This window comes from Dendrobates tinctorius, unplaced genomic scaffold (genome assembly GCF_039654945.1).
Source record: "Dendrobates tinctorius isolate UK_male_01 unplaced genomic scaffold, ASM3965494v1 ptg000093l, whole genome shotgun sequence".
Classification (NCBI taxonomy): domain Eukaryota; kingdom Metazoa; phylum Chordata; class Amphibia; order Anura; family Dendrobatidae; genus Dendrobates; species Dendrobates tinctorius.
This window is the reverse complement of record NW_027361761.1, coordinates 22,763,215-22,775,953: the sequence shown is the minus strand read 5'-3', so window position 1 is coordinate 22,775,953 and position 12,739 is coordinate 22,763,215. Positions and strand designations below refer to the sequence as shown.

The 12,739-nt window shown below is 45.4% G+C and overlaps 1 protein-coding gene across 2 annotated transcripts in view; it reads left to right on the top strand.

Annotated features, from left to right (window-relative positions):
* The first annotated feature begins 1,399 nt into the window (after positions 1-1,399).
* PLA2G7 (phospholipase A2 group VII) overlaps positions 1,400-12,739 on the top strand; it is a 58,896-nt gene continuing 47,556 nt past the window's right edge. Inside the window, exon 1 of one of the 2 annotated variants that reach the window (XM_073586565.1) lies at positions 1,400-1,529. The gene's annotated coding sequence lies outside the window, so the exon portion shown is untranslated. The remainder of the gene's footprint in view (positions 1,530-12,739) is intronic. The other variant, XM_073586563.1, reaches the window with a different exon arrangement.

Here is a 12,739-nt window from a genome sequence, read left to right as displayed (position 1 = left end):
GGGGAGCAAAGAGGACGTCATTGCTAGAATATGGGAGGTGCCGGTTCCGGACCCCGACACCCATTGGACCGGACCGCCCCCGGTAAGTATAATCTAACTCGTTTTTCTTATCTTTCAGGTTACATCGGGGGCTTATCTACAGCATTACAGAATGCTGTAGATAAGCCCCTGATGGCGGTAGCCGCATCTTATATGCCAAAAAATAGGCGACAGATTCCCTTTAAGATGTTAAAGCAGTATTAGGAGGCTTAAAAATGCTCTTAATACCTGCTGGTTCAAATTCATAGCTACATAGGCTGAAAAAAACAAAAACAAAACCAAAAACAAAACAAGGCCCATCAATTATTATTAAGCGCCATTTATTCCATGGGGCTTTACATGTGAGGAGGGGTATACATAATTCATACAAGTACAGTAATCTTAAACAATACAAGTCACAACTGGTACAGGATGAGCGAGGACCCTGCCCGGGAGGGCTCACAATCTACAAAAGGATGGGTGAGGATACAGTAGGCGAGGGTAGAGCTGGTCATGCAGCGGTTTGGTCGATCGGTGGTTACTGCAGGTTGTAGGCTTGTTGAAAGAGGTAGGTCTTCAGGTTCTTTTTGAAGGTTTCCATGGTAGGCGAGAGTCTGATATGTTGTGGTAGAGAGTTCCAGAGTAGGGGGGATGCGCGAGAGAAATCTTGTATGCGATTGTGGGAAGAGGAGATAAGAGGGGAGTACAAAAAGAGATCTTGTGAGGATCGGAGGTTTCGTGTAGGTAAGTACCGGGAGACGAGGTCACAGATGTATGGAGGACTCAGGTTGTGGATTGCCTTGTGGATTGCTTTGTATGTCATGGTTAGGGTTTTGAACTGGAGTCTTTGGGTAATGGGGAGCTAGTGCAGGAATTGACAGAGGGGAGAGGCCGGGGAATAGCGGGGGGACAGGTGGATTAGTCAGGCAGCAGAGTTTAGAATAGATTGGAGGGGTGCGAGAGTGTTAGAGGGGAGGCCACAGAGCAGGAGGTTGCAGTAGTCAAGGCGGGAGATGAGGGAATGGACTAGGGTTTTTGCAGAGTCTTGGTTGAGGAATGTACGGATCCGTGAAATATTTTTGAGTTGAAGTCATTATAAACTCTTTTGTCACTAAATTTTCTTTAATACATCTATGATGTTTAGTTTCACCACACTTCCTGATAGGTGCAGCAAATGTTTTATATCAGGGTGTATTAGGAAATGAGTTCATTATGTGCATTCATAGCTGTAGGTGTACAGAGAGTCTACAGACATGACTTATGCCCCAGTAATTCGCACCATGATCTAATGTGAACTTCAAGGAAACAAAAGTTCAGTCCCTCCCCCAGTCACCAATGAAAAAAAGTCAGGAAAGAACTTGTACCCTCCCCTCTGATGCACAGTACAAGCCCTGCCTGAGTCAGCTGGAGGCTCACAACACAATATATCACAATGGTGCAGCAGCAGTGAGAGCCAGGTCAGGATTACAGCTACAGCTGGGAGGTCTGTCCCTGCCAAGTCTGCTGTCGAGGTTTGTAAAAAACTTTTTGATATACTTCTATACATACAGCAGATCAGGAAGCTATCTACTCATTGCTGTGCTGTGTAAATGCAGACCCCAAAACAGTCTTGAACCTGTGGCTATCATGATGTTCTTGAACTATGCTCCAACTCCTAGCTGCCGTGACTGCCTGCAGCGGAATGTAGACGTATTAGTGGCAGCTCTGCTACATTTTACTTTGGAGCGGGAAGAGTAGTAGTATTAATGTCTCTATATTGATATTTACTTTCCTCTAATGGTTAGAACACCACCGATCTGAGGATATCCTGCTTGTGCCATGACAAGCCTTTAATCACTTTATTGTTTGCTTTTTTTTATCAATTAGACTGGTCACAATAATATGATGGGAGGGTGCCTAATTACTAAAACATTCTTATTTTACTGAGACTTCTCATTTTTCATAGTTGTTATGGTTGAAAAGAGAGACCTGTGCACAGTGTCCAACCTATAAACCTGATGTGTTGATCTGAAGTAAAGCAAAATCGACTTGGTGCAAATCGATTTGCAGGACCAGATCCATTGCCCTCCTCGATAATCTGTGGCTGCTGGATGGGAGCCCTGAGAACCACCTCCTTCCTTACATCATTTGTTGCTCTTCCTTAGATTACTCGACTTGGTGCTACATCATCGTTGTGGCGTAACGCTCATTTGACGTAGTGCCAATACGATTAATCAAAAGAAGAGCCGCAAATTCTGTCAGGTAGACGGTGACCCTTAAAGCTTTTGTCAAGTGGACAGAGATTACTGACATAGCGGAGTCAATTAACAGCCACTCTACTAATTGCTCAATATTAAGATAATAAGAATAAATAGGAATGATATACGGTATATAAATCACTATCATTTCATCATAGACTATTGCTCATAACTTGTACTATTAGATTTACTGAAAGAGGCATCCAGGCCCTGCTGAAACTTTAGAAGCTCAGCCACTACATGTTGTGGCAGACCGCTCAATAGTCTCATTGTTTGCACTGTAAAGAATCGCCATCTGTGATGATGATTAAATCTTCTTTCCTTGAGCGTAGAGGATTCCGTTTTGTCGTCATTGCAGTAAAAATATCTTTAAAAATCTCTGTACTGTCCTCTCATATATAAATATACTGTAATGAGATTGACCCTAAACTGAATATCCCAAAGTTTGATAACCTGTCTCCTGCTGTTTACCCTTTCCCTTAATACCCTTTGTTGCTCTTCTCTGAACATGCTCTAGTTCAGTTATGTCCTTAGGCCGGGTGCACATGATCCGGAAGTAGCAGCGCTTTGGACACAGGTCAATCTACACTTGTTCACTGACTGAACCTTGAGGATTCACCACAAGACAATTTGACATGCTGCAGTCTGGAAAGACGCACTGCATGTCAGTCTCTGTGGGTGAGCCGCTGGTCACTGTGGACGCATAGTGGACAAGGGATTTCCTGTAAACCCATCCATTATGCTGTAACATCTGGCTGCTTTGGGTTTGATGCTGCATAGATACGAAGCGTCAAACCCATAGCAATAACTGATCGTGTGCACATACCCTTATACACTGTAGACCAAAACTGTATACAGTGTGGTCGCACTCGTGACATGTCTGGAGGCAAAACTATGTTCTTGTCATCTATGCCTCTTTATCACATACCTTGGCAGCAGCTGCCTGGTTCTGGTCACTAAAGTACAGTTTGCGGTTTACCAATACCCCAAAATCCTTTTCAGTGATATATTTTGCCAATTTTTTTTTAACATTTAATACATAATTTAGTATTGACCTTCCACTTCTCTACAATAAACCTGATTCCAATTTCCTAGCACAAGCCCACAGCTACCCTATACCTCTCTGTAAGGCTAGGGTCACACTAGCGTATAGTCTTTCATCTGAGAGAATTGGGTCAATTATGCTAATCATACTCTGATCAGAGTATAATCCCATTCTCTCAGATGAGAAGATAGAAAAAAAATTCTCCATCTTCTCCATTCTGTCAGTTTGTGGATACATTACTGCACTGAGATGGTGATTTGAGTGCAGTCCAATGGTTTCCACTGACTTATTGACTTGCACGGTGGAGTACAATCCAAATATCAGATTGGTTGGAGAAAAATAATCGGAGATTTGCACGACCACGTAGAATAACATTGGTCTGAGTGCAATACAATATTTTGTCAGATAGCACGCAGGGTGGTAATGCAGTCGTCTACAGAAGCCCTAATAATAAACTACTATTATCAGTAGTGATGAGTTGACCTTACAGAACTTAGTATCATCTAATGATTTGACAGTCCTATTATTTTTTTCAGCCAGGAATAAGAACGTGGAGTTCTAATCTATAATTGGCTGGGAGTTAAATCTTGAAGCCTCTTTTTGGGGGAGTGGCAAATCTTAGGTGGACTTCTTATAAAACTCCTTTTATACAGCTTCCCCGGACCACACAACCTTTTTCCAAGAGAGCAGGATGCAACCACATAGTCTGTTCTCAATCAATCACTAAAAGAGGTCTTTGTTTTTGTGTATTACTTCTGGAACCCAATAGCGGCTCCTACGGTGGATCTGTACTCTGATCAATGGGTGTAATAGCACCAACTTATATATTGGGAATATTTCAGAGTTGGTATTATAACTGCTAAACCCAGAACCATAACCAAATGTTTTGTGAGCCTGAAATCCCGACTTATGAACATAAAACTTCAAGGAAAGTATTTAGGAAGGTGATGTTGGAGCATCTGTGGGATTAATGACATCCTATTACTTTGGTAATCAATCTTCCTTGTATAGACGTCATTCCCATGTATCATCATCATCTCCGTGCTTCACTGCATTACACAATTCATCCTTTGGGATACGTAAATGAAATTACATAAACACAGTCTGCAGATTTCAATGCTTGGTGGTTGCCAATTTAGTTGCAGGACACGATTTCATATTAAAAGGAAAGGGATTTCCTAATTCTTTTGTTTTAATTTAACCTCTTCACGACCTCTGACTTAAAATTATGTCAAAGGTCATGTTATTGCCTTTTGATGAGGGCTCAGATGCTCAGCCTGCACCTTTCCCTGCGTACTTTGCTATTTTGAGGTCTAGCCAGAGATTTTTAATAATGCTCAGATTAGGAGACTGTGAGGGCCATTGTGAAACCTTCAGCTTGTGCCCTTTGAGGTCGTCTATTGTGGATTATGATGTGTGTTTATGATCATTATCCATTTGGAGAAGCCATCTTCTTTTCAACTTCAGGTTTTTTTTTACCGATGGTGTTTTGTTTGCATCAAGAATTTGTTGAAACGTTTAACGCATTCTGGTTACCAATTATTCAGGCAGGTGCTAGAATTCCTGTCTTGCTAAAATAATTTTTTGTTATTAATGAGGGTACAGCCCCCAGGGAAATAATATGGGATGCGCCTAAAGCCTACCTGAGAGGATTGTTGATCTCGGAAGAGAATAGAGTTAAAACTAAGTCTAGAGAATATGGGGAACTCCTACAGAAGGAAGTTATCTCTGCAGAACTGCAATACTTGAAAACTCCATCTGATACACATTTTAACGCATTAAAGGTCGCGGAAAGACGATCAGCCCAACATGAGCTTTCAAAAGTTGCAGATAAATGATATTTTCGGCGACAGGTTTATTTTGGGGAGGGAACTGGACATCTGCTAGCTACCCTGATCAAGACTCAATCTGGCCCTGCAATGGTGGCGGAGATGCAATAAAAACGGGGAACTAGAAAGATCTTCTGGGGCAATTCTAGCAACTTTTAGCGAGTTTTTTGAGACCTTATATAATTCGCAAGGGGGGGGGTTCTCTGATGAGTTGCTCAGTAGCTTTTTGGAGACTACTAGTCTGCCTACTCTGCCGGAATCGGAAGCTGTTGGGCTGGTGGCACCAATTAGTCTGGAGGAATTAGAGGAGGCTCTAGATTCTATGGCAGGGAATAAGACACCGGGGTCTGATGGGCTGCCTGTGGAGATATATATATATATATATATATATAAACAGTACTCAAATATAATGCTTCCACAGCTGCTGAAGGTGTTTGAAGCGGCTAGGGAAGATGGCACTTGCCCCGGTCCTTGAATGAAGCAATCATAGTGGTGATCCCCAAGGCTGATAAGGATCCTTGTCTTCCAGAGTCATACCGACCTATCTCCCTTTTAAATGTTGATTCTGGCGATGCAGCTGTCTAGAGTAATATCTAGTATTATTCATCCAGATCAAACTGGTTTTATGCCAGAGAAATCAACTGCAATTAATTTCCGGCGGTTGTATCTAAATTTACAGATCCCATCAAAGGGAAAGGAATCTAGAGCAGTTGCATCTTTGGACGCTGCCAAAGAATTTGACGGCGTCGAATGGCCATATCTGTGGGCTATATTAGCTAAGATGGGTTTCCGTAAAAATTTTTATTGCCTGGATACAGCTGCTGTATTCGAGTCCAGAGGCCAAAATTAGAGTAAATGGGGAGATTTCAAATACAATTAACTTACACAGAGGGACCAGACAGGGGTGCCCCCTGTCTCCCCTACTGTTTGCTCTGGCAATTGAGCCCTTGGCAGTTTAATTTCAGGTGTCGCCCGAATTACAAGGGTTTGAATATGTCTTTGCAAGAAAAAAAAAAAAAATAGCGTTTTATGCTGATGATATGCTTTTGTTTTTGGGAGATTGGCTGTCTTCTTTGAGGGTGGCAATGGAAGTCTTTGGATCCTTTGCAGTGATCTCTGGTCTACGTATTAACTGGGAGAAATCTTCAGAGAACTCCTTGGGATCGGCCGGACGCTTAAATGTAGTCAAAGAGTTTAAATACTTGGGAATCCATATTGGGCATAATATACAAGATTTTGAGCGTTTAAACATTACCCTGCTACTTGCTAAACTTCAGCAAAAAGTAAAGGACTGGTGCAGGCTACCACTGAGTATGGTGGGAAGGGCAAACCTAGTAAAAATGGTTCTCATGCCACAATTTTTGTATGTCTTCCATAGTGCGCCCATTTGGATTCCTGGTCGAGTCTTTTATCAGATAAATAGAATATTTAGAGAGCTTATCTGGAAGAGGAGTGTTCCTAGAATTCGGTTGGAGGTTTTGCATAGATCTAAAGAACTAGGGGGCTTAGCGGTTCCTGACCCGTTTCTATTTATCTTGCAGCATTTTAGAGGATGGGAGGAGGAGGATTCCATCATGTGAAGTTCCTCCGGGTGCATGCTTACATGTGTAGTGGTAAAAGACTTACTGGTGCAGGTTCTAGACTCGGGGCGGTTCTGTCAGGGTCGAGCTATCAATAGTCCGACAATGAAGTGCATGGACAAGGTATGGAACATGGCCAAAGAAATATTGGGTATACAGGGAGTCACGGGGCATTCCCTGATTTGGAGAAACTTGACATGTACAGAGCTAAATAAATTGGAGGGTTTTGAGCTATGGGAGAGGAGAGGGATTAAACAGCTTTATTCGGAAGGGGAGTTTCGATCTTTTGAAGATCTTAAACAGACGTTTTCCATTCCGAATGCAAAATTGTTTCAATATCTCCAGCTGAGACATGCTTGTGAAACACAACAGCGACTCATTCCACTAGGTAACCCAGCCAAAACTTCGCTGTTGGATAGAGTAGTGGGGGGAGGAGGATCAAGAGGTATTATATCCATGATATATGCAACAGTGTTGGAAAAGAAAGTGGCAAGCTTGGAAGCATTGAAGAATAAGTGGCAAGTTGATGTAGGTGATTTAACAGATGATGAATGGGAAGATGCATTGCAAGAAGTCACAAAAGTCTCGGTTAGTGAGGCGCAGAGAGTGTCACATCTTTTTTTGCTTCATCGAGTTTATCGAACACCTGTACGGCTGTTGAAAATGGGCTATGCTAGAGAGGCTGATTGTTGGAAGTGTGGAATGCCCAATGCGGATCTGATACACATGACCTAGAACTGTCCCCGGCTACGTAGGTTTTGGGGGGGGGGGGGGGGGGGGGGAGGATGTGACTGATTTACTTAATACGGTCTATCAATGTCAAATGGTACTACACCCCAAAATTACTCTCCTGGGTCGGGTGGAGAATTTGCCGCTCTCGGAGGGACACCAGTTGGCAGTCTCACGAATATTATATCAAGCTCGTAAGAGAGTGGTGGCTCACTGGAAGGGATCTCCTGTACCCACAATCACGGAAGTTACTGATGCAGTTAATAAGAATATAGATATGGAAAAATGTGTACCAGAAGAGAAGAACAATTAAGAAATGGGAGGATATATGGGTGCCTTGGTTGGACACACCCGGGTTGGCTCCTTCTAGATTAACATGGATGAGAGCGTTGAGGAGGATATAACTGTAAAACTCTGGCTGTGAGAGACCAAATGCAGCGAGAGAGAAGAGGTATTTTTTGTCGGGTGAGGGTGGGGGAGTAAGATGGGAGGGATTTTTGTGGGGTTCTATTGTGTTTATGTAATACACTATTTGGGAACTACCCTGTATGTGATTACCTGTTTTTTTCAGTTTTTGAAAATGTTTAATAAAAAATTACCCGATATAAAAATGAATTTGTTGAAATTTCATTGAATTTATTCTTCCCTCTGCCAATGAAATGTTCCCTGTGCCACTGGCTGCAACACAACCATAAAGCATAATTGATCCACCCCCATGCTTAATGGCTGGCGAGATGTTCTTTTCCAAAAATTCTGTGCCCTTTTTTCTCCACTTACCTTTGATCATTGTGGCCAAATAGTTGTATTTTAACCTCATTGGTCCAGAGAACTTGTTTCCAAAATGCATAAGGTTTGTTTGAGGCTATGTGCCCACGTAGCGTTTTAAACCGGACACTCAAAACCGGACTCCTTCCCAGAAAACGCGTGCTTTTTTCCGCGCAATTTTACTGCGATTATGTTTGCGTTTTTGCCGCTTCGCGTGCGGAATTCAAGCACTTTCCAAGCGATTTGAGGCATCGCTTGGAAAGTGATTGACAGGTTGGTCACACTCGTCAAACATAGTGTTTGACAAGTGTGACCAGCTTTTTACTATTGAGGCCGCCAATGAGGCATCAGTAGTAAAAGATAGAATGTTAAAAAATGATAAAAAAATAAAAAAAGTCGGTATGTTTACTGTGATAAAACACTCCGGGATCGCCTTTGCTGGGGTCAAAGGTCACGTGCGTTCAGCATGAAACTCAGGCGCAGAGCTGGGATTCGTGTACAACTGACCCTGGGTCAGGTTTATTAACGGTGAAAGCAATGCAAAAGGAAATAAAACAAATCCTTGCCTGTCCGGCACTAACTAAACAATGGACAACCTAACTACCAACTGGCGGGCTTCTCCCGTCCAGCCAAACCACAGTTGCAGTGGGCACTGCTTCCACTCACGTGTGTCTCTCACACAGACAGGCTCTCTGTGTTCCCAGGCTGAGACACTCACACAACCACCTGGCATCCTTTTATATCCACCTCCCATTATTCATTAGCAAGCAGGTGCGATACTGACCAGACTAGGCCACATAGGAAAGGAATCTGGGCGAGATATACCTGCCCTCATCCACTATTCCCACATGATTCTCACATATCCCCCCCTTCTGCTCAGACCACTCCGGTCGAGCAATGACACCCGCCAAACAGTGCACTCGGGACAGGGCATCTGCATTTCCCATCTGTACCCCTGGGCGGTGCTCCACCGTAAAAGTGTAGGCCTGCAGGGCAAGGAACCACCGGGGTCACCCGGCTATTCCATTCCTTGTTCAAGTGCATCCACTTGAGAGGGGCATGGTCAGTGATCAGCCTGAACCTTCGGCCCACCAGGTAATATTTGAGGGCCTCTAGAGCCCACTTAATGTTGAGGCACTCTTTCTACGACTGCATACCTTTGCTCGTGTTTATTCAGCTTCCTGCTGAGATAGAGGACTGGGTGTTCCACTCCGTCCCTCACTTGTGAGAGTACGGCCCCGATACCGGTATCAGAGGCATCCGTTTGTACCACAAACTCACTGCGGAAGTCTGGAGTCACCAGTACGGGCTGAGAGCAAAGTGCCCGTTTTAGGCTATGGAAGGCTTCTTCAGCCGCTAAACTCCATTTAATCATGACGGAGTCTTTCCCTTTTGTAAGATCCGTCAGGGGGGTAGCGATGGCTGCAAAATTGGGTATGAACCGGCGATAATAACCGGCGATCCCCAGGAAGGCTTGCACCTGCTTCTTGTTGACAGGTTGTGGACAGTCCTGAACCGCCTGAATCTTATCAACCTGGGGTTTAACAACACCCCTCCCAATTACATACCCCAAATACCGGGCTTCTTCTAGCCCGATGTGACATTTCTTGGGGTTCGCAGTTAGACCTGCCTCCCACAGGTCGTCAATCACAGCTTGTACTTTCTGGAGATGAGTCTCCCAGTCCAAGCTGTAAATGACAATGCCGTCCAAATAGGCCGAAGCGTACTGCCTATGTGGCCTCAGGACTCGATCCATCAGTCTCTGGAAGGTCGCCGGTGCTCCGTGCAGTCCAAACGGCATATACACATACTGAAATGGACCTTCTGGGGTAGCAAATGCTGTCTTTTCTCTGGCAGCCTCCACCAGAGGGATCTGCCAATACCCCTTTGTTAGGTCTAGGGTCGTAATATACCGGGCTTTTCCTAACCGATCAACTCGTCGACCCGGGGCATGGGGTAGGCATCAAATTTTGAGACCGCATTCAGTTTCCTGAAGTCATTGCAGAACCGGATGGTGCCGTCCGGTTTAGGAATTAGCACAATCGGGCTGTACCAAGCACTGTGCGATTCCTCAATGACACCTAACTCTAACATTGTCTTCACTTCTCGGGAAACGGCTTCACGGCACGCTTCCGGGATTCGGTAGGGCTTTACGTGAACTGTGACACCAGGTTCCGTTACGATGTCATGTTTCATTAGCGTAGTCTGCCCGGGTTTTTCTGAGAAAAACTTTTGGTTGTGAAGTAGAAACTGCCTGACCTCAGTCTTTTGCCGCTCTGAGAGAGTCTCTGCAACCCGTACCTCCGGTATGGTATGCGAGCAGACAGGACGGGCCAGCTCCGCTGACAAGGCAGACCGATCCTTCCAGGGCTTTATCAGATTTACATGATAAATCTGTTCAGGTTTCCGTTTACCTGCCTGGTATACTTTGTAGTTTACTTCACCAACTCTTTCCTTGACCTCAAAGGGGCCCTGCCACTTTGCCAGGAACTTACTGTCCACCGTGGGGACCAGGATCAACACCCTATCTCCGGGTGCAAACGTACGGATCTTGGCGCCCCTATCATAGATTCTTTTTTGGGCTCCTTGAGCCTGTGTCATGTGTTCTTTGATGATAGGCATAACAGCCGCAATACGGTCCTGCATTTGTGTGACGTGATCTATCACTGTTTTAAACGGAGTGACCTGACCCTCCCAGGTTTCTTTTGCAACATCTAACAGTCCGCGAGGACGTCGGGCGTACAATAACTCGAAAGGCGAGAATCCCGTGGAAGACTGGGGTACTTCCCTGATGGCAAAAAGCAAATACGGAAGTAAATAGTCCCAGTTCTTCCCATCCTTGTCTATCACCTTTCTCAGCATCTGCTTCAGAGTTTTATTGAACCGTTCGACCAACCCGTCTGTTTGAGGGTGATACACGGATGTGCGCAACGGTTCAATTTGTAACAATCGGCAGAGCTCCTTCATTACCCTGGACATAAAGGGGGTCCCCTGGTCGGTGAGTATCTGTTTTGGTATACCGACCCGACTAAACACATGCACCAGTTCCTTGGCAATCGTCTTGGTGGCCGTGTTACGCAAAGGGATGGCCTCCGGGTAACGAGTGGCATAATCCAAGATGACCAGGATATGTTGGTGTCCACGTGCAGACCGTGGAAGGGGCCCAACTAAATCCATCCCAATCCTCTCAAATGGGACTTCAATAATAGGTAGGGGTACCAAAGGGCTACAGAACCGGAGCTTAGGTGCAGAGGCTTGGCAGTCAGGACAAGACTCACAATATACTCGAATATCGTGATGCATGCCTGGCCAAACAAAACAGTGTAATATCCTTTCGGTGGTTTTCTGGACTCCCAGGTGACCTCCCATCACATGTCCGTGGGCCAGGTCCAGCACCTGCCGCCGGTAGGGTTTTGGCACGACTAATAGTTGCACCGTATCTTCCCCCTTTTTCTCTATCTGATAGAGTAAATCATTCTCCAGAACCATGTAAGGATATGCCAGCCTAGAGCCAGGTTCTACGGGTACCCCATTTATCACTTACATTTGTCCTAGCCTGAGAAAGGGTAGGATCCTTTATTTGCTCGCTTTGGAAGTCATCTTTCTGAACTTCTAAATCCGGCAAACGGGGAGGTGGACGGCTGTCAGCCTCCTCCTCTTCCCCGGTCTCCTCCGTATCACCCGCCATGACTGAAAACGGGAACTGCAGGTCATTTCCCGCAGACTCCAGACGGAGTAACGTTCAACCAGATCCACCAGTTGATCTGCCGTCGTAGGATTTCCATGGCTTACCCACTTCCTCAGGGCTGGCGGCAGAGCTCTCAGGTACTTGTCCATGACGACTCTCAGGATTATCTCTGGCGCTGTCAGCACCTCGGGTTGTAGCCACTTCGTCACGTGGATCAGGTCGAACATCTGTGACCACGGTGGTTTATCCGGCTGATAAGTCCATTGATGCACTCTGTGCACGGACAGCGGTCATCACTCCCAGCCGGGCCAAGATCTCGGCTTTCAGTTTGTCAAAGTCCTGCGCAGCTTCAGGCTCTAAGTCATAATAAGCCTTTTGGGCCTCACCGGAAAGAAACGGGGAAATCAGGCCGACCCATCTTGCCTTCGGCCATTTTTCTCGCAACGCCGTCCGTTCAAACGTAGTCAGGTACGCCTCGACGTCATCTTTTGTCGTCATCTTCTGCCAGTACCGACTCACGTGAATCACTCTCGACTCGGCTTCCAGGTTAACCTCAGGTAAGCTTGCCAAGCGCTGCGCCACCTGCTGGAGAAGCGAACGATCGGTAGCTGTCATGTCCACCAACTCCTTCAGCTGGGCCATCATCACCCGATTAGCTTCTTGCTGGACTGTACCAGCGCTTTCACCACTTCCTCCATGCTCATGCTTGCAACGTGATGCCCGCGTTCTCCACCACAATGTGATAAAACACTCCGGGATCGCCTTTGCTGGGGTCAAAGGTCACGTGCATTCAGCATGAAACTCAGGCGCAGAGCTGGGATTCGTGTATAACTGACCCTGGGTCAGGT